This window comes from Somniosus microcephalus, unplaced genomic scaffold, assembly GCF_052327205.1.
Source record: "Somniosus microcephalus isolate GS21.2 unplaced genomic scaffold, FLI_Smic_1.0 unresolved_chr2, whole genome shotgun sequence".
NCBI lineage: Eukaryota > Metazoa > Chordata > Chondrichthyes > Squaliformes > Somniosidae > Somniosus > Somniosus microcephalus.
In genome coordinates this window covers 11,421,986-11,444,640 of record NW_028225180.1, presented here as the reverse complement: position 1 = coordinate 11,444,640, position 22,655 = coordinate 11,421,986, and the positions used below count along the sequence as shown (strand labels likewise).

The 22,655-nt window shown below is 52.1% G+C and overlaps 1 protein-coding gene and 1 non-coding gene across 2 annotated transcripts in view; one reads left to right on the top strand and one right to left on the bottom strand.

Moving 5' to 3' along the window:
• LOC147092098 (AMP deaminase 3-like) overlaps window positions 1–22,655 on the top strand; it is a 997,179-nt gene that overhangs the window by 126,741 nt on the left and 847,783 nt on the right. The gene's annotated exons all lie outside the window — the stretch shown is intronic.
• trnat-ugu (transfer RNA threonine (anticodon UGU)) lies at window positions 12,821–12,893 on the bottom strand. Its single transcript has one exon. It is a non-coding gene; the product is annotated as a tRNA-Thr (tRNA).

Below are 22,655 nucleotides of genomic sequence, written 5' to 3'. Positions count from 1 at the left end.
CCTCCCCGTCTCTCCCTCCACTCCGAATAACACTGAACACATCCAACTCTCCGCCCAGACCCATGTATCTCCACAATCCCCTCCTCCTCCCCCTCTCTCCCTCCCCTCCGCACAACACTGAACACAGCCAACTCTCCACCCAGAACCATGTATCTCCACAATCCCCTCCTCCTCCCCCTCTCTCCCTCCCCTCCCGCACAACACTGAACACATCCAACTTTCCGCCCAGACCCATGTATCTCCACAATCCCCTCCTCCTCCCCCTCTCTCCCTCCCCTCCGCACAACACTGAACTCTTCCAACTCTCCGCCCAGACCCATGTATCTCCACAATCCCCTCCTCCTCCCCTTCTCTCCCTCCCCTCCACACAACACTGAACACATCCAACTCTCCGCCCAGTCCCATGTATCTCCACACACCCCTCCTCCTCCTCCCTCTCCCTTCCCTCCGCACAACACTGAACACATCCAACTCTCCGCCCAGACCCATGTATCTCCACAATCCGCTCCTCCTCCCCGTCTCTCCCTCCCCTCCAGATAACACTGAACACAGCCAACTCTCCACCCAGACCCATGTATCTCCACAATCCCCTCCTCCTCCCCCTCTCTCCCTCCCATCCGCACAACACTGAACACATCCAACTCTCCGCCCAGACCCATGTATCTCCACAATCCCCTCCTCCTCCCCCTCTCTCCCTCTCCTCCGCACAACACTGAACACATCCAACTCTCAGCCCAAACCCAAGTATCTCCACAATCCCCTCCTCCCCCCCCTCACTCCCTCCCCTCCGCACAACACTGAACACATCCAACTCTCCGCCCAGACCCATGTATCTCCACAATCCCCTCCTCCTCCCCTCTCTCCCTCCCCTCCGCACAACACTGAACACATCCAACTCTCCGCCCAGTCCCATGTATCTCCACAATCCCCTCCTCCTCCCCCCTCTCCCTCCCCTCCGCACAACACTGAACACATCCAACTCTCCGCCCAGACCCATGTATCTCCACAATCCCCTCCTCCTCCCCGTCTCTCCCTCCCCTCCGGATATCACTGAACACATCCAACTCTCCGCCCAGGCCCATGTATCTCCACAATCCCCTCCTCCTCCCCCTCTCTCAATCCCCTCCACACAACACTGAACACATCCAACTCTCCGCCCAGACCCAAGTATCTCCACCATCCCCTCCTCCCCCCCCTCACTCCCTCCCCTCCGCACAACACTGAACACATCCAACTCTCCGCCCAGACCCATGTATCTCCACAATCCCCTCCACCTCCCCCTCTCTCCCTCCCCTCGACACAACACTGAACACATCCAACTCTCCGCCCAGACCCATGTATCTCCACAATCCCCTCCTCCTCCCCTCTCTCCTTCCCCTCCACACAACACTGAACACATCCAACTCTCCGCCCAGACCCATGTATCTCCACAATCCCCTCCTCCTCCCCCTCTCTCCCTCCCCTCCGCACAACACTGAACACATCCAACTCTCCGCCCAGACCCATGTATCTCCACAATCCCCTCCTCCTCCCCGTCTCTCCCTCCCCTCCAGATAACACTGAACACATTCAACTCTCCACCCAGACCCATGTATCTCCACAATCCCCTCCTCCTCCCCGTCTCTCCCTCCCCTCCGGATATCACTGAACACATCCAACTCTCCGCCCAGACCCATGTATCTCCACAATCTCTTCCTCCTCCCCCTCTCTCCCTCCTCTCCGCACAACACTGAACACATCCAACTCTCCGCCCAGACCCATGTATCTCCACAATCCCCTCCTCCTCCCCCTCTCTCCCTCCCCTCCACACAACACTGAACACATCCAACTCTCCGCCCAGACCCATGTATCTCCACAATCCCCTCCTCCTCCCCCTCTCTCCCTCCCCTCCACACAACACTGAACACATCCAACTCTCCGCCCAGACCCATGTAACTCCAGAATCCCCTCCTCCTCCCCCTCTCTCCCTCCCCTCCACACAACACTGAACACTTCCAACTCTCCGCCCAGACCCATGTATCTCCACAATCCCCTCCTCCTCCCCTTCTCTCCCTCCCCTCCACACAACACTGAACACATCCAACTCTCCGCCCAGTCCCATGTATCTCCACACACCCCTCCTCCTCCTCCCTCTCCCTTCCCTCCGCACAACACTGAACACATCCAACTCTCCGCCCAGACCCATGTATCTCCACAATCCCCTCCTCCTCCCCATCTCTCCCTCCCCTCCAGATAACACTGAACACAGCCAACTCTCTGCCCAGACCCATGTATCTCCACAATCCCCTCCTCCTCCCCGTCTCTCCCTCCACTCCGAATAACACTGAACACATCCAACTCTCCGCCCAGACCCATGTATCTCCACAATCCCCTCCTCCTCCCCCTCTCTCCCTCCCCTCCGCACAACACTGAACACAGCCAACTCTCCACCCAGACCCATGTATCTCCACAATCCCCTCCTCCTCCCCCTCTCTCCCTCCCCTCCCGCACAACACTGAACACATCCATCTCTCCGCCCAGACCCATGTATCTCCACAATCCCATCCTCCTCCCCCTCTCTCCCTCCCCTCCGCACAACACTGAACACATCCAACTCTCCGCCCAGACCCATTTATCTCCACAATCCCCTCCTCCTCCCCCTCTCCCCATCCCCTCCACACAACACTGAACACATCCAACTTTCCGCCCAGACCCATGTATCTCCACAATCCCCTCCTCCTCCCCCTCTCTCCCTCCCCTCCGCACAACACTGAACACATCCAACTCTCCGCCCAGACCCATGTAACTCCAGAATCCCCTCCTCCTCCCCCTCTCTCCCTCCCCTCCACACAACACTGAACACTTCCAACTCTCCGCCCAGACCCATGTATCTCCACAATCCCCTCCTCCTCCCCTTCTCTCCCTCCCCTCCACACAACACTGAACACATCCAACTCTCCGCCCAGTCCCATGTATCTCCACACACCCCTCCTCCTCCTCCCTCTCCCTTCCCTCCGCACAACACTGAACACATCCAACTCTCCGCCCAGACCCATGTATCTCCACAATCCCCTCCTCCTCCCCGTCTCTCCCTCCCCTCCAGATAACACTGAACACAGCCAAATCTCTGCCCAGACCCATGTATCTCCACAATCCCCTCCTCCTCCCCGTCTCTCCCTCCACTCCGAATAACACTGAACACATCCAACTCTCCGCCCAGACCCATGTATCTCCACAATCCCCTCCTCCTCCCCCTCTCTCCCTCCCCTTCGCACAACACTGAACACAGCCAACTCTCCACCCAGACCCATGTATCTCCACAATCCCCTCCTCCTCCCCCTCTCTCCCTCCCCTCCCGCACAACACTGAACACATCCATCTCTCCGCCCAGACCCATGTATCTCCACAATCCCCTCCTCCTACCCCTCTCACCCTCCCCTCCGCACAACACTGAACACATCCAACTCTCCGCTCAGACCCATGTATCTCCACATTCCCCTCCTCCTCCCCCCTCTCCCTCCCCTCCACACAACACTGAACACATCCAACTCTCCGCCCAGACCCATGTATCTCCACAATCCCCTCCTCCTCCCCCTCTCTCCCTCCCCTCCGCACAACACTGAACACATCCAACTCTCCGCCAGACCCATGTATCTCCACAATCCCCTCCTCCTCCCCCTCTCTCCCTCCCATCCGCACAACACTGAACACATCCAACTCTCCGCCCAGACCCATGTATCTCCACAATCCCCTCCTCCTTCCCCTCTCTCCCTCTCCTCCGCACAACACTGAACACATCCAACTCTCAGCCCAGACCCAAGTATCTCCACAATCCCCTCCTCCCCCCCCTCACTTCCTCCCCTCCGCACAACACTGAACACATCCAACTCTCCGCCCAGACCCATGTATCTCCACAATCCCCTCCTCCTCCCCTCTCTCCCTCCCCTCCGCACAACAGTGAACACATCCAACTCTCCGCCCAGTCCCATGTATCTCCACAATCCCCTCCTCCTCCCCCCTCTCCCTCCCCTCCGCACAACACTGAACACATCCAACTCTCCGCCCAGACCCATGTATCTCCACAATCCCCTCCTCCTCCCCCTCTCTCCCTCCCCTCTACACAACACTGAACACATCCAACTCTCCGCCCAGACCCATGTATCTCCACACTCCCCTCCTCCTCCCCCTCACTCCCTCCCCTCCGCACAACACTGAACACATCCAACTCTCCGCCCAGACCCATGTATCTCCACAATCCCCTCCTCCCCGTCTCTCCCTCCCCTCCGCACAACACTGAACACATCCAAGTCTCCGCCCAGACCCATGTATCTCCACACTCCCCTCCTCCTCCCCCTCTCCCTCCCCTCCGCACAACACTGAACACATCCAACTCTCCGCTCAGACCCATGTATCTCCAGAGTCCCCTCCTCCTCCCCCTCTCTCCCTCCCCTCCACACAACACTGAACACATCCAACTCTCCGCCCAGACCCATGTATCTCCTCAATCCCATCCTCCTCCCCCTCTCTCCCTCCCCTCCGCACAACACTGAACACTTCCAACTCTCCGCCCAGACCCATTTATCTCCACAATCCCCTCCTCCTCCCCCTCTCCCCATTCCCTCCACACAACACTGAACACATCCAACTTTCCGCCCAGACCCATGTATCTCCACAATCCCCTCCTCCTCCCCCTCTCTCCCTCCCCTCCGCACAACACTGAACTCTTCCAACTCTCCGCCCAGACCCATGTATCTCCACAATCCTCTCCTCCTCCCCTTCTCTCCCTCCCCTCCACACAACACTGAACACATCCAACTCTCCGCCCAGTCCCATGTATCTCCACACACCCCTCCTCCTCCTCCCTCTCCCTTCCCTCCGCACAACACTGAACACATCCAACTCTCCGCCCAGACCCATGTATCTCCACAATCCCCTCCTCCTCCCCGTCTCTCCCTCCCCTCCAGATAACACTGAACACAGCCAACTCTCCACCCAGACCCATGTATCTCCACAATCCCCTCCTCCTCCCCCTCTCTCCCTCCCATCCGCACAACACTGAACACATCCAACTCTCCGCCCACACCCATGTATCTCCACAATCCCCTCCTCCTCCCCCTCTCTCCCTCTCCTCCGCACAACACTGAACACATCCAACTCTCAGCCCAAACCCAAGTATCTCCACAATCCCCTCCTCCCCCCCCTCACTCCCTCCGCTCCGCACAACACTGAACACATCCAACTCTCCGCCCAGACCCATGTATCTCCACAATCCCCTCCTCCTCCCCTCTCTCCCTCCCCTCCGCACAACACTGAACACATCCAACTCTCCGCCCAGTCCCATGTATCTCCACAATCCCCTCCTCCTCCCCCCTCTCCCTCCCCTCCGCACAACACTGAACACATCCAACTCTCCGCCCAGACCCATGTATCTCCACAATCCCCTCCTCCTCCCCGTCTCTCCCTCCCCTCCGGATATCACTGAACACATCCAACTCTCCGCCCAGGCCCATGTATCTCCACAATCCCCTCCTCCTCCCCCTCTCTCAATCCCCTCCACACAACACTGAACACATCCAACTCTCCGCCCAGACCCAAGTATCTCCACCATCCCCTCCTCCCCCCCCTCACTCCCTCCCCTCCGCACAACACTGAACACATCCAACTCTCCGCCCAGACCCATGTATCTCCACAATCCCCTCCACCTCCCCCTCTCTCCCTCCCCTCCACACAACACTGAACACATCCAACTCTCCGCCCAGACCCATGTATCTCCACAATCCCCTCCTCCTCCCCCTCTCTCCCTCCCCTCCGCACAACACTGAACACATACAACTCTCCGCCCAGACCCATGTATCTCCACACTCCGCTCCTCCTCCCCCTCTCTCCCTCCCCTCCGCACAACACTGAACACATCCAACTCTCCGCCCAGACCCATGTATCTCCACAATCCCCTCCTCCTCCCCGTCTCTCCCTCCCCTCCAGATAACACTGAACACATTCAACTCTCCACCCAGACCCATGTATCTCCACAATCCCCTCCTCCTCCCCGTCTCTCCCTCCCCTCCGGATATCACTGAACACATCCAACTCTCCGCCCAGACCCATGTATCTCCACAATCTCTTCCTCCTCCCCCTCTCTCCCTCCTCTCCGCACAACACTGAACACATCCAACTCTCCGCCCAGACCCATGTATCTCCACAATCCCCTCCTCCTGCCCCTCTCTCCCTCCCCTCCGCACAACACTGAACACATCCAACTCTCCGACCAGACCCATGTATCGCCACAATCCCCTCCTCCTCCCCCTCTCCCTCCCCTCCACACAACACTGAACACATCCAACTCTCCGCCCAGACCCATGTATCTCCACAATCTCCTCCTCCTCCCCCTCTCTCCCTCCCCTCCGCACAACACTGAACACATCCAACTCTCCGCCCAGACCCATGTATCTCCACAATCCCCTCCTCCTCCCCCTCTCTCCCTCCCCTCCACACAACACTGAACACATCCAACTCTCCGCCCAGACCCATGTATCTCCACAATCCCCTCCTCCTCCCCCTCTCTCCCTCCCCTCCACACAACACTGAACACATCCAACTCTCCGCCCAGACCCATGTATCTCCACAATCCCCTCCTCCTCCCCCTCTCTCCCTCCCCTCCGCACAACACTGAACACAACCAACTCTCCGCCCAGACCCATGTATCTCCACAATCCCCTCCTTCTCCCCCTCTCTCCCTCCCATCCACACAACACTGAACACATCCAACTCTCCACCCAGACCCATGTATCTCCACAATCCCCTCCTCCTCCACCTCTCCCTCCCCTCCACACAACACTGAACAGATCCAACTCTCCGCCCAGACCCATGTATCTCTACAATCCCCTCCTCCTCCCCCTCTCTCCCTCTCCTCTGCACAACACTGAACACATCCAACTCTCCGCCCAGACCCATGTATCTCCACAATCCCCTCCTCCTCCCCCTCTCTCCCTCTCCTCCGCACAACACTGAACACATCCAACTCTCCGCCCAGACCCATGTATCTCCACAATCCCCTCCTCCTCCCCCCTCTCTCCCGCCCCTCCGCACAACACTGAACACATCCAACTCTCCGCCCAGACCCATGTATCTCCACAATCCCCTCCTCCTCCCCCTCTCTCCCTCCCCTCGACACAACACTGAACACATCCAACTCTCCGCCCAGACCCATGTATCTGCACAATCCCCTCCTCCTCCCCCTCACTACCCGCCTGCGCACAACACTGAACACATCCAACTCTCCGCCCAGACCCATGTATCTCCACAATCCCCTCCTCCTCCCCCCCTCCCCTCCGCACAACACTGAACAAATCCAACTCTCCGCCCAGACCCATGTATCTCCACAATCCGCTCCTCCTCCCCCTCTCTCCCTCCGCTCCGCACAACACTGAACAGATCCAACTCTCCGCCCAGGCCCATGTATCTCCACAATCCCCTCCTCCTCCTCCCCCTCTCTCCCTCCCCTCCGCACAACACTGAACACATCCAACTCTCCGCCCAGACCCATGAATCTCCACAATCCCCTCCTCCTCCCCCTCTCTTCCTCCCCTCCACACAACACTGAACACATCCAACTCTCCGCCCAGACCCATGTATCTCCACAATCCCCTCCTCCTCCCCCTCTCTCCCTCCCCTCCGCACAACACTGAACACATCCAACTCTCCGCCCAGACCCATGTATCTCCACACTCCCCTCCTCCCCCCCCTCTCTCCCTCCCCTCCGCACAACACTGAACACATCCAACTCTCCGCCCAGACCCATGTATCTCAACAATCCCCTCCTCCTCCCCCCTCTCCCTCCCTTCCACACAACACTGAACACATACAACTCTCTGCCCAGACCCATGTATCTCCACAATCCCCTCTGTTAAGTCTGTGGGTTGTATTGTAAATAATACACAGACTCCACGATTAACAAAATAAAACAGGTCTTTACTATTGAGATGTTCGGTCGATTCTGCCCCAGTTAACGTATCACAACCCTTATATACTGGTGTGGTCACTATCGGTATTACAGTATACATGAGCCAACAAATAGTGCCACCCTAAAGTAGTGCTCTTAAAGGCGAACGGTTACATTCAATAGTTCCCTTAAAGGTAACCGGTTACTTACACAACACTCCTCCCTTATTAGCTTATTACTTACAGAATCCCCTTTAAACATACAATCTTCAACTTCATATAACAGTTTAGAGATATACCCTCGATGGAGTCAACGTCATAGAACAATTTACAGAATACTCTCGATGGAGTCAACATCATATAACAGTTTACAAACATACTCTCAGTGGAACAGTTTACAGGTTCAGTCTCTGTGGGAACAGTTCGTAAATTCAGTCTCTGATCTTAATTCGTTCCAGACAGCATCTTTTCGTAGTGTTTGGCCGGAGGTAGTAGAAGTAACAATATTTTAAACAATTATTATTTTCGGCCTCTTCTTTTTCTTTTCTGCCTTTTTACAACTCTTGTCGTTCCCATCTTCTCGGCAGCCAGCTGTAATGCCACCAACTCTCTATGTTCTTTAGACCTTAAGTGCTTCCTCCGGATTTCAGCACTTTGGGAGTTTCCATCACAATTTGGGCATACCACATCCTCGTAGTATTCAGTATCACTCAACAGGTCGAGAGGCCCTTCTACTTCTTCCTTACCCAACTGGACGCTATCCGACTGCTGTTCCTTCTCTATCTCTCTTGCTTCCCGTCGTAGAGCCACCTTCTCCCGATGTTCCGTAGACTTTTGGTGCTCTTCCATGATTTCTGCACCTTGGGGGTCGAAGTTACAAGCTGGGCAGGACAGGACATCGTAATATTCGGAGTCGTCCGACAGGTCATGGTAATATTCGGTGTCGTCCTGAGCTAGACCAGCGAGAGGGTCTTCTATGTCCTCCATACCCAGCTGGACGTCAGCCAGCTTTTGTTCCAAATCCAGACATCTTTCCTGAAGAGACTTCTTCATGTGTTCCGCTTCATCTAGCTTTTTCTGGGCTTTCAGCAAGTTGTTTACTAATGACCTCATTTGTGATTTTAATACTTCAACTTCCTTTGGAGATTGATTGATCGGACTATTCAATCCCTCTACTGAAGCAGCCGTTTCCGCATTCTCAGTCTGTGTTGCAACCTCAGCTATTTTAATAACTTTTGAGAGCTCCAAACCCCTCTCCTTTGAAGATTTAAGCTCATGTTCAGGGCCCATTCTTACAGTTTCCTTTTCTTCTACTGAAAGGATTCCTAGTTGAATATGTTCAAGTTGTTGAACCTCGGCCATTGCCGCCTCATATTTGTCTTGGGTTTCCTTCAATAATTTAACGAGTTCTTGGACGTCCTGCATTTCATGTTCTGCCATGTCTTCCACCACTAATTTTTCATCTATTGATGGAATCTTTACCGATGAGTCAGCCTTGGCCTGAAGCTCATCAAACATTTCCTGCAGTCTTTGTAATTCTTGCTTATGGTCAACCTTTAGTCGTTCATGTTCAACCTTTAGTTGCTCATATGCTTTCTCTAACACTAGCTTTTCGGAAGTTGCCAAGTTAATCCCCTCCAGAATTGTAGCCTGGGCCTGTCCATACTGTTCTTTCAACTTCTCACACTCTGCTTGCAAGGAGTCGTAAAGAAGGACTGGAATAAAATCCTGGCTTCCTGAAGATTCCTCTGCAATTGGTTTTTTTGCAATTTCCTGTTGGAGTTCAGCCAAGGCTGCTATGCTATCTGCCTCTCGAAGTCTCACTGCCATCAATTCTTCTTTATTCGTGAGTAGCCCCTTATTCTGGGCTGAGAGATATTGCACCTTCTCATGTAGACCATAGCACTCCTCCTCTGCTCGACATAGCTGATTTCTGCTGATTTGGTTCTGTGTTTCAAGTTCCAACATCCTTTGCTTAGCTTCTTTCAGTTTCGTCTCAATAATCCCCTCTCGCAACATGTCCACATTATTCACATCAGGTAAAGAAGCGTTTCTCTTTTCCATGTCCAAGATTTGTTTCTGCATCTCCTTAAGAGCACCCTGCGATTCAACTTCTCTTAACCTTGCCTGCACTAGCTCCGTCTCTAATTGCAGAACAAAATCCTCAGTGTAGTGTGGTTTGCCCTTCTGCTGTATCTCTGGATCATGCAAATATTCTAACTCCTGAACATCATAAGGGAGATGTGATCGGTAATTGGTCACGATGGCTCTATGGTCGCTCTCTGCTTGAGCCAGTAGGTTCTGTTGTCTTTCCAGACTCTCCCATTCGGTGTCATAGAACTTTTTCATTGTTTTCATCTCTTGTACGAGGCGGTAACTTAATTGTTCTAATTGTTGTCGTTCTTTGAAATAACGTTGAGTTCGAGCCCGGTGTTCCTCCGTAATGCATATGTCTGTAACTTGAACAGACTCAGAATTCTCTGTCTTTATGCACGCCATCGATTTTCCAACCTTAGTCCGTGAGTTCATGTTAACCTTGTTTTTCATACGTAAGCTGGACTTATCGTCTTCCGGCTCGGAGTCTGAGCTGCTTGTCTGCACCGAGTCCTCACTCGTCATTGCTTGTAGGTAGTGCCATTCCATGTCTATTTTCTTGATCCACTCCCGTCCTAGAAGTGGTGGTCCTCCCTCAGGTAGTACGTACAAATTCATTCTTGGGTGTACTTTACCCCTATCCCTCACCTTGACTCTTATTTTCCCCCTGGGGTATACATTATGCCCCGTGTATGTCTATAATACGAACTTGGTATTTCTTAAGGGTATGAGAGAGAATAGCCGGTGGTAGTCCTTTTGGTTGATGACTGATACAGCTGATCCCGTGTCCAGCTCCATTCGTACTTGGACTCCAGCTATTTTTAGTGTGACCCAGATCGTCTGTAGATCAGTTACTTTACCCACATTGTGGATTCTCAGACTATCCAGCTCCTGGCTGTTTGGGTCTGAGTCTGAATTTTGTTCGTCTGAACTCTTTTCAGCCACCTGATATGTACCTTGTTGTACTTTCCTTGTGGTGGTGGCTTCCTTTGCTTGTTGGTCTTCTTTCCGGACCTGCATACCTTCGCGATGTGACCCAGTTTGCCACATTTCCTGCACTCTTGGTTCTTAAACCAGCACTGATTCTGGTCGTGCGTTGTCTTTCCACAACGGTAGCATTTGGAAGTGCTTGCAGTCATTTGGTCCACCCCGAGTGCCGCCGCCTTTAGCTGCATTTCCGCCGTTCCTTTCGCTGCGGCTTCGTGCGATGAAGCTATGAGGACAGCCCTGTCCAGTGTGAGGTCGTTTTCTTCCAGAAGTCGCTTCTGCGTTCCTTCTTTGGCCAAGCCGCATACGAACTTGTCCCGCAGCTCCTCTGTCAAATTCCCTCCAAACTGGCAGTATTTCGCTAGCTTACGCAGTTCGACTAAGTATTCCACATTGCTTTCATCTTGCCTCTGGGTTCTGGCGTAAAATTTAAATCGTTCAGCCAGCATCAACGGTGTGGGGTTCAAGTGATCCTTCAGCACTGCTACGATCTCTTTGAAGGTCTGGTCCACTGGTTTAACTGGTGCTATTAGATGTTTCAAAAGCCCGTATGTTTTTGCTCCCATCGAATTTAACAAAGTTATTGCCTTGTCGTCATCCTCAATGTCGTTGGCTACGCAATATATTTCTATGCGTTCCACATACGTGGCCCAGTCTTCTATTTCAGCATTAAAATCATTAATATTTCCTCGCTTAGACATCTTCTTCTCTTTTCAAGAACAGTACAAGTATTGCTTTACTTATTCTTATTTTTCCTCTCTTCTTGAGAACACACCAGCCTTTCTGAAAATTCTAATTAATTTTCTAAGATGGCGGTTTCCCGCTTCTGTCTTCTTCCCCAGCGGTTTTCCCGTGAAAAATGGCGGCTTTCCCGCGCTTCTCGCTCTCCCCGCCCACTTCAATGGCGGTTTTCCCGCGCTTCTCGGCGCTCTCCGCCCACTTCAATGGCGGTTTTCACCCGTCCCCCGACGCTGACTGTCAGCCCGAGTGCGGCCCGTATCTCCTGTGCGATCGCTGGTGCGCCGCCCGCCCGAAGCGGTTCTCAGCCCTTATCACAGGTGCGATCACTGGCCCGCTAAGCGCCTCCCGGCCCTTATCGCTGGTGCGCTAAGCGCCTCTCGCTTGAAGCGGCTCCCGGCCCTTATCGCTGGTGCGATCGCTGGCCCGCTAAGCGCCTCTCGCTTGCACCCTCCCGGGCTCTGGCTCACCCGCTCACGCGTTTCACCGCGGCTCTTATCAGGGATTGCGATCGCCCTTATCTCCCGATCGATGGCCCGGCTGCGCCTCGCACTCCAAAGCGGCCCGGCCCTTATCTCCCGATCGATGGCCCTGTACCTCTGTCTTCCCAGCCTGTTTCTCCTCACAAGCTGCCTGGATGTCTTCTGCTCTGCAGTGCTCAGTCGCTGATGGAGGCTTCAGGGTCCTAATGCCTGTCACTTCCAGTGGGGTGGTGAGATTTGAAACCTTCAACGTCCTGTTTGTGGACGAAGCCGCCGTGAAATAACTGCCGCAGAGTTCGAATCCGACTCGTCGCCAATGTTAAGTCTGTGGGTTGTATTGTAAATAATCCACAGACTCCACGATTAACAAAATAAAACAGGTCTTTACTATTCAGAGGTTCGGGCGATTCTGCCCTAGTTAACGTATCACAACCCTTATATACTGGTGTGGTCACTATCGGTATTACAGTATACATGAGCCAACAAATAGTGCCACCCTAAAGTAGTGCTCTTAAAGGCGAACGGTTACGTTCAATAGTTCCCTTAAAGGTAACCGGTTACATACACAACAGTAAACATGCTGTGAATTAACAAACTTGCAGAAGCCCCAGTGAGATTTGAACTCACGACCCCTGGTTTACAAGACCAGTGCTCTAACCCCTGAGCTATGGAGCCACCTGCACTGGAGTGTTTCTCATTCCAGTTAGTGCTGTGCGTTTGAAGAATGAGGCAGGGCACAGTTCACCACTCAGATTGTGTCTCATCCCCCGATACCTGCCTCAGGCTCTTCAATAGTCACCTCTCAACAACAATAGAGCAACTTTCATGTACTAAAACGTCCCAAGGCAACTCAGTTACACTCTATCTCTCTCTCAGTCTGTCTGCCTCCTTCATTCTATATTTCTCCCTCTTTGTGTCTCTACCACTCTCTCTCTATCCTTCTGTCACTCCCTGTCGCTCCCTGTCTGCCTCTGTTGTTCTATTTTCTCTCTTTTTCTCTGTGTCTCTCTCACTTTCCCTCTCTCACTTTATCTCTCTCTCACTTTCTCTCTCTCACTTTCTCTCTCTCTCACTTTCTCTCAGTCTGTCTCTCATTCTCTCTCCATCTCTCACTTTCTCTCTCACACTTTCTCTCACTTTCTCTCTCTATATCTCGCTCTCTCTAACTTTCTCTCTCTCTCTTTCTTTCTCTCGTATTCTCTCTCCGTCTCTCTCTCACTTTCTCTCTCAATTTCTCTCTCTTTCTCTCTCTCTCAATTTCTCTCTCTTTCTCTCTCTCTCAATTTCTCTCTCTCACTTTCTCTCTATCTCTCTCTCACTTTCTGTCATTCCCTCTCTCTCAATCTCGCTGTCACTCTCTCTCTTTCTCTCTCTCACTTTCTGTCACTCCCTCTCTCTAACTTTCTCTCTCTCTAATTCTTTCTATCACTTTCTCTCCCTCTCTGTCCCTCTCTCACATTCTCTCTCTCACTTTCTCTCACTTTCAGTCACTCTCTTTCTCGCTCTCTTTCTCCCTCTGTCACTTTCTCCCTCTGTCCCTCTCTCACTTTCTCTCTCTCACTCTCTCTCTCTCACTTTCTCCCTAACATTTCTCTCTATCTCTCTTTCTCTCACTTTTTCTGTCTCTTACTCTTTCCACTTCCCCTCTCTCTATCACCTTCCCTTTTCTCTCTCCCCTACCCCCTCTCTCTCCCTTTTGCCTCTTCTCTCCCCATCCTCCTCTCCTCCTCCCCCTTCTTCTCTCCCCAAGGGGAAAGGACAGAGTGAGAGGGGGAAGGGGAAACAGTGGGAGGAAGGGAAGTGGAGAGAGAGGGGGGGGAAGGGTTGAGAGAGGAGGGGAAGGGGAGGGAGAGAGAGAGGCAAAGAGGGGGAGTACAGCATAACTGAACAGAAGGAGAGGGGGAGGTGGAGAGAGCCTGTTCTCGTGTTGGTCTCAGAGCTGTTTTATACTTAAAAGTAAGCATGCTGTGAATTAACGGTGAGTTCAGAAACAGAAGCTAAATTTTGTAGAGGCCCCAGCAACATTTCAAATCACGACCTGTGGTTTACAAGACCACTGCGCTAACCCTTCAGCTATGGAGCCACCTGCCCTAGAGTGCTTCTCATTCCAGTTAGTGTTGTGCGTTTGAAGAATGAGGCAGGCGCCAGTCAACACTCAGGCTGGATTTTCATTCAGCAGTCGGGAAGGAGGCGGGACTACAACTTTCGGGTTTTACTCCCACCTCCATCGACGACCAGCCTATCCACGTGATTTTTCCCCCTCATTCCCATCCCCCTCTCTCTCTCCCCTTCCCATCCCACTCCCTCCCCCCTCTCTCTGCCACTTCCCCTCCCTCTCGTTCCCCTCCCTCTCTCCCTCCCTCTCTCTCCTCCTTTTCCCTCCCTCTCTCTCCCTCCCTCTCTCTCCCTCTTCCCCTCCCTCTCTCTGTCCCCTTCCCCTCCCTCTCTCTCCCCCTTCCCCTCCCTCTCTCTCCTCCCCCGCCCTCTCTCTCTCCCTTTCCCTCCCTCTCGCTCCTCTTCCCCTCCCTCTCTCTCGCTCCCTTCCCCTCCCTCTATCTCCCTCCTTCCCCTCGCTCTCTCTCCCTCCCTCCCTCTCTCTCACCTTCCCCTCCCTCTCTCCCTCCCTCACTCTCCCCTTCCCCTCCCTCCCTCTCTCCCCTTCCCCTCCCCCCTTCCCCCTCTCTCCCCTTCCCCTCCCTCTCTCCCCTTCCCCTCCCTCTCTCCCCTTCCCCCCCTCTCTCCCCTTCCCCTCCCTCCTTTCCCTCCCTCTCTCCCCCTTCCTCTCTCTCCCCCGTCCCCTCCCTCTCTCTCCCCCCTCCCCGTCCCTCTCTCTCCCCCTTCCCCTCCCACTCTCTCCCTCCCTCTCTCTCCCCTTCACCTCCGTCTCTATCCCCCTTCATCTCCCTCTCTCTCCTCCTTTGCCCTTCCTCTCCCCCCTTCCCCTCCCTCCCTCTCCCCCTCCCCAGTGCTCTAACCCCTGAGCTATGGAGCCACCTGTCTAAACTGAATGAGGCAGGGTGCAGTTCAACACTCAGATTGTGTCTCATCCCCCGATACCTGCCTCAGGCTCTTCAATAGTCACCTCTCAACAACAATAGAGCAACTGCCATGTACTAAAACGTCCCAAGGCAACTGAGTTACACTCTATCTCTCTCTGCCTCCTTCTTTCTATCTTTCTCCCTCTTTCTGTCTCTACCACACTATCTTTGTCATTCTCTGTCACTCCCTTTCTGTCGCTGTCATTCTATCGCTTTCTCTTTTTCTCTCTGTTTCTCTCACTTTCTGTCTCTCTCACTTTCTCACTCTCTCTCTCACTTTCTATCTCTCTCTCTTTCTCTCTCTCGCTTTCTCTCTCTCTCACTTTCTCTCTCACTGTCTCTCTCACTGTCTCTCTCTCCCTCTCTCTCACTTTCTCACTCTCTTTCTCTCTCTCTTACTTTCACTTTCTCTCTCCCTTTCTTACTCTTTCTCTCTCTCACTTTCTATCTCTCTCTCACTTTCTATCTCTCTCACTTTCTATCTCTCTCTCTCTCTCACTTTCTCTCTCTCTCTCTCTCTCACTTTCTCTCTCTCTCACTTTCTCTCTCTCTCACTTTCTCTCTCTCACTCTCTCTCTCTCTCTGGCACGTGTTGTTTAAGGGGTCAATCTGGGAGCCAAGCTGTTTGATACTCGAGTCAAAAGCAAACTGAACAATGAAGAAATCTTCCACCTTGTTCAGGCTAAGCTCCTGTGTTGGTGATTCTTGCAGCAGGTGTGGTGAATGTGACAGTCTGGTTATGGTGAGTTCCACAGTGACTCTGAACAGCTCCATATAGTTGATGAATTCAAATCCCATGTGAGTAAATTGCAAGTTTGAATTATAATAAATTTACAGACTGACCCCAGGGGTCAAGCAAATGGCCAGGGGATGAATTATTGGTTAAAAACCCAACTGATTCATCTTATGTCCTTTGTCACATCTTGAGAATAAAAACAGCAAAGCAAAGGCAGGAAGTGTGAAATATCAGGATGTATTGGTGGGCCTCAGGCTTGATATGAAAAAGATTGGATACAGACTTTTGAATGTTGGGTCCGGGCTAACGCTGGACAAAGCTATAGACATAGCTAGATCGCACGAGATAGCCTAAGCACAGTTGAAAACCATAACCGGCACCACCAGCAGCTCGAGTGAACAGACAGTGCAGGCAGTTAATAGACACACACCAAAGAACACTGCCCAGAGAGCGTGTTTCAGAACAGAAAGAACAGCGAGAGTTCTAAAAATGGGCGACACAGACATAAAACGCTTCAAAAAGTGTGGATATTGTGAAAACAACTGGCATGGAGAAAAGGAGTACTGCCCTGCCAAAGGAAGGCAATGTACTAAATGTGGTAAATGGAACCACTTTGCTAAAGTTTGCAAGACTGTTTTTGGAAAAGCAGTACACACAGTGAGTGACGGCCAAATGCCAGATAGCGAGCCAAATGCAGAGGAACTGTTTATTGATTCTGTGTCACAGAAAAAACAGATTTCAGAGACTGAGCAAGCCTATGCCGATATTGAGATAGGAAAACTGGGCAAAGAGCTTAAGTTTAAACTAGACACTGGATCTCAGGTTAATGTAATTCCTCTGAGTGAGTATCACAGCTTGAAGGATGAGTGTGAGCTGCAGCCCACCTCATGCAGACTGACCGGCTATGGAGGTGAGCAGCTCATTGTAAAAGGCACATACGTGATGAAATGCAAGTACAAAGAAAGCGACATGGTGTTGGACATTTACATTGTTGACACTCAAGCACCTCCAGTGCTAGGCCTGAAGGCATGTTTAGACATGGACCTCGTCAAGCTAGTGCTATCATTGACAGCACCAGTTGAGAAGCAGACAGTCATGGAGGAGTTTGCTGACATTTTCAAAGGAATCGGGCTATTCCCAGGTGAATGCACTATTCACCTTGACCCAGCAGCAACCCCTGTGGTTTGCCCACCGAGAAGGATACCCCTTGCTCTACGTAGTCGCCTGAAGGAGGAGCTGCAGAGCATGGAGAATACAGAAATCATCGTCCGGGAAACAGAACCGACAGAGTGGGTCAACGTGTTAGTAGTGGTTGAGAAACCATGTACAGGCAAGCTCAGAGTCTGTCTCGACCCCAGAGATTTGAACAAGGCTATCAAACGCTCTCACTACCCTCTACCAACGCTAGATGACATCACACCCAAGCTAGTGGGAGCACGTTACTTCAGTGTAATGGACGCATGATCAGGATACTGGACTATCAAGCTCATGGAAGAGTCATCTAAGCTAACAACGTTCAACACACCATTTGGACGCTACCGATTTCTGCATTAACCATTTGGTCTTATCTCAGCTCAGGATGAATTCCAGCGGAAGACTGACGAAAGCTATGAAGGCCTCGACGGAGTAGTCGCAATCGTAGACGACATCCTCATCTATGTCAGGAATAGAGAGAAACATGACATGAACCTCCGTGCGATGCTACAAAGATCATGGGAGAAAGGTATTCGGCTCAACTCCGAGAAAAGCATAATCGGATCCACCGAGATCAGTTATTTCGGGCATCGCCTCTCAACTGATGGCATTAAGCCTGATCCAGAGAAAATCGCCGCCATCAAGAAGATGGAGCCGCTGAAGAACCGCGCAGAGCTAGAGACAGTACTAGGCATGGTTAACTACTTAGCCAAGTTTGTCCCGAGCATCTCCGAAATCAACGCACCCATGCATCAGTTGCTCAAACAATCCAATGAGTTCCTATGGGGCAAACAACATGACACAGCATTTCAGAAAATGAAAGACCTAATCACCAGAGAACCAGGAACAGTTCTTGCCTACTTTGACCCCAACAAAGACCTCAGACTACAAGTGGACGCGCCAAAGTACGGACTAGGCACAGTATTACTGCAAGAAGGAAAGCCCATCGGCTACGCTTCCAGATCTCTCACAGACAGTGAAATCAACTGTGCTCAAATCGAGAAAGAGCTATATGCAATTCTGTTTGGATGTAAGTGTTTCCACCAATACGCCTATGGCCGACCACAAGCCCCTCGAGTCAATCATGAGGAAACCACTAGCCGCAGCCCCACCAAGGCTACAGAGAATGATCCTTCAGCTACAGAAGTATGATTTCACAATCATTCACCGTCCAGGCAAAGACATTCCTGTCACAGACACGCTCTCCAGAAAGTATCTTAGCTACCAGGACAGCAGCCTCAGTGAAGGCATGGATGTGCAGGTGCACATGGTGTACAACAGCTTACCTGTGAGTGACTCAAAACTGAAGGAGATCCGAGCAGGAACAGAGAAAGATGCACAACTCACACTGCTGAGCAAAGTCATACATGAAGGATGGCCTGAGGAAAGGAGGAAGTGGCCTCAGAGCATATCTGAATTCTGGAACCACAGAGATGAACTGTCACAAATCAACAGAATCATCTTCAAAGGGGAGAAAATCATCATCCCTACCAGTCTCAGAGAAGAGATGTTGACAAAAATTCATGCTGGACATATGGGCATGGAAAAATGCAAACAAAGAGCATGTGACATTATGTTTTGGCCCGGAATGTGCAAACACATTGAGGACATTGTCGGAAAATGTTCCATTTGTCTAGAACGCCGCCCATCAAATGTCAACGAGCCCATGATACCTCACCGTATCCCAGACAGGCCCTGGCAGGTCGTCGGCTGCAAGCAAGTGCATGCAAAATGTGTACAGAGACAGCAACACCAAAAGAGATACTATGACAGGTCAGCTAGACTACTGCCGCTGCTGCACAATGGAGAATCTGTCAGAATCCAGGAGCATGACTACTGGAAGCCTGCAGTCGTCATCCAGCCAGCTGACACTGAGCGATCGTATCACGTCCGCACCCCAGGAGAGGTGTACCGCCGCAATCGCAGGCACCTCCTGAACACCAAGGAACAACACCGTCATTCTGACGAGAGGTCGTGCCTAGAGTTATCCTTGACTTGTGAACTGTCAAAGGGTGTAGACAGATCGCTGCCCTAAAAAAATAACTGTACATCGTTATTGAAATGTTGAGATGTTTTCAGTGCTAGTTAAATGTTGAGTTTACTTATATGTTGATGCTACTGAGAATATTATGTAGAAGAAAGGTTCAAATGTAATGCACAACATTTTTCTTTTAAAAGAAAGGGGATGTAACATTTGCATACTGAATTATCATTGGCCCGCAGGCATCTGTAAGGAATACCTATTATATTCACATGTGATCACATGCTGAGTTGTCATTGGCCTGCAGGCATCTGTGAAGACGGCTATTGTTTAGAAGACCCAGGGGGTCCTGACTCCATCTTGTCCACACGGTGCTGTACTGCTGTGGGTCAGAACAAACCTGATGCTTCATTAAAATAGTTTAAACTGTAATACTCCATTGTCCTGCAATTGATTATTTTTGTACAAAGTGTGCAAAACAAGACAGGGTGTGAGAGAGAGGAGGGGAGTGAGAGAGAGAGCAGGGGAGAAGGAGAGTGGGGGAAGGGGAGAAGGGAGGGGAGAGGGAGAAAGGGAAGGGGAGCGGGAGAGAGGGAGGAGGAGAAGGAGAGAGAGGAGGGGGAATGAGAGAGGCAGAAGGGAAGAGAGGGGAAGTGGAGGAGGAAAAAAGGGAAGGGGAAGAGAGCGAGGATGTGAAGGTGAAAGTGAAGGGGAGAGGGAGAAGGGGAGAGGGAGAGAGAGGGAGAGGAAGGAGGGGGAAGGAGAGAGGGGGAAGGGGAGCAGTGAGGGAAGGAGAGAAGAAGAGAGGGCAGGGAGAAGGAGAGAGGGATAGTGTGAATGAGAATGGGGAAAGGGAGGAGGAGAGAGAGGGGAAAGGAGGGGAGAAGGAGAGAGAGAAGGGGAGGAGGGGAAGGGAAAGGGGAGAAGGAGAGAGGGAAGGGGAGAAGGGAACTGGAGAAGGAGAGAGGTGGGTGAAGGAGAGAGGGAAGGGGCGAAGGAGAGAGGATGGGGAGAAGGAGAGAGGGGAAGGGGAGAAAGAGAGAGGGGAAGAAGAGGACTATTTGCGATGGATGTCTGTGCCGCTCGGCGGTAGATCGTCCTACTCTCCCAGGCTCGGCACTTCGACTCGGTAGGGCTTCACCGCGCCTCTCTGCCGGGTTTCCTGTCGGCAGTGCACGTAGATGTTGATGGGACGGACGTAAGCCAAGTCGGGGGGGTTTAAACCCACAACCTTCTGACTCAGAAGCGAGGGTGCTGCCCATTGAGCAACGACTAAAATTGAAAGGCACTGGAGTCGGAGCAGAGTCCTGACCCGAGGCACTGTACCCCGGTGTGAATCAGCGCCGCCCCTATCTGGACACAAGAGGAAGGCCGTCGGATTAACAACATTTAATCCCGCACGGCAAAACGGGCTGGAAATTGATTTGCTATAAAACCAATTTACATGTTTAGAAGATATTAAAAATACAGAGCTGCACTGAACACGGGCCTATTGGGTCGGATTTTGAGGTCAGCGGTGAATTGACGGCGCTTGCCGCTGTCCTCGAAGAAAGCTGCCCACAAACCTTTAGCGGGCTGCGTGTCATCGGTTCCTGACGCTAATTTCATGTTGGCACCGTTGACATGGCGTCCAGCAACAGTGACGTCATCAAGCAAGCTGAGCAGCCAAGCACATTGAAGAATTCTCAGACAGCAAACCAGGAAGTAAAAAGCAGATGTAAGCATTCACCGTTTAATACTTTTACAGAAAGCGAAGTGAAGATTGGGGACATACACATGGGATTAAGGCAGAAGATGAAACATCATGGAGAAACTCTAACAAAATATAGAACTTTTTATTATTTTATAAATCTGCAGAATTTCCATCATGGAATGGAGGGGATGACACTCCACACTTATAAAATTCGTTTTACAGGGCCAGAGAGGTTTTTCAGCAGTAATTATGACTTAGTACGCTGCTAAGAAACCCGATTACACCTCATTCAGCAAGGTGCAACTTTTGCAAGAATTTTTACAGCGAGAATATGGCATTAAAAGTGGAATTCACGTCAATTCAGTGATTTCTAAGCGATTTTTATCGGCAAGGAACTCAACAGCACACCCTGTGGAAGAGCAGGGTATCACTGCCAGCAAGCTCTGGATTTCACCGTTTAACAGCGAAATTGCGGACACCAGAGGCTGCGGTCAGATTAATGCGGGAATGATGGCGAGCGCCAAGAGATTGGTCGTCACGGCAATGGCAAATTCCAGGCCGTTAGAAAGTGGGTCGCCCTCTGTACCTATACGAAAACGGTCACCCGATGTACAGATTCCTTCATCGATTGAAGCTGGTTCCTTCCCTCGGGACTGAACTGATTTCTCCACAACCTGAAAGTGTGTAAAGTAAACAGAAACTCAAAGGTGCTGCTCATTAACAGGAGCAAAAGAACAGGAGGAGGCCCATTCAGCCCCATCGACCCTGTTAAACAGGAACAGGAGGAGGCCCATTCAGCCCCTCGAGCCTGTTACACAGGAACAGGAGGAGGCCATTCAGCCCCATCGACCCTATTACACAAAACAGGAGGAGGCCATTCAGCCCCTCGACCCTGTTAAACAGGAACAGGAGGAGGCCCATTCAGCCCCATCGACCCTATTACACAAAACAGGAGGAGGCCATTCAGCCCCTCGAGCCTGTTACATAGGAAAAGGGGGAGGCCATTCAGCCCCTCGAACCTGTTACATAGGAACAGGAGGAGGCCCATTCAGCCCCATCGAGCGTGTTACACAGGAACAGGAGGAGGCCATTCAGCCCCATCGACCCTGTTACACAGGAACAGGAGGAGGCCATTCAGCCCCATCGACCCTGTTACACAGGAACAGGAGGAGGCCATTGAGCCCCCCCGACCCTGTTACACAGGAACAGGAGGAGGCCATTCAGCCCCATCGAGTGTGTTACACAGTAACAGGAGGAGGCCCATTCAGCCCCATTGACCCGGTTACACAGGAACAGGAGGAGGCCATTCAGCCCCATCGACCCTGTTACACAGGAACAGGAGGAGGCCATTCAGCCCCATCTAGCGTGTTACATAGGAACAGGAGGAGGCCATTCAGCCCCTCGAGCCTGTTACATAGGAACAGGAGGAGGCCCATTCAGCCCCTCCAGCCTGTTACATAGGAACAGGAGGAGGCCCATTCAGCCCCATCGACCCTGTTACACAGGAACAGGAGGAGGCCATTCAGCCCCATCTAGCGTGTTACAAAGGAACAGGAGGAGGCCCATTCAGCCCCTCCAGCCTGTTACATAGGAACTGAAGGAGGCCCATTCAGCCCTTCGAGCCTGTTACACAGGAGCACGCCATTCAACCCCCTTTAGTGTGCTACACAGGAACAGGAGGAGGCCATTCAGCCCCTCGAGCCCGCTACACAGGAACAGGAGGAGGCCTTTCAGCCGCTCGAGGCTGTTACACAGGAGGAGGCCATTCAACCCCTCGAACCTGTTACATAGGAAC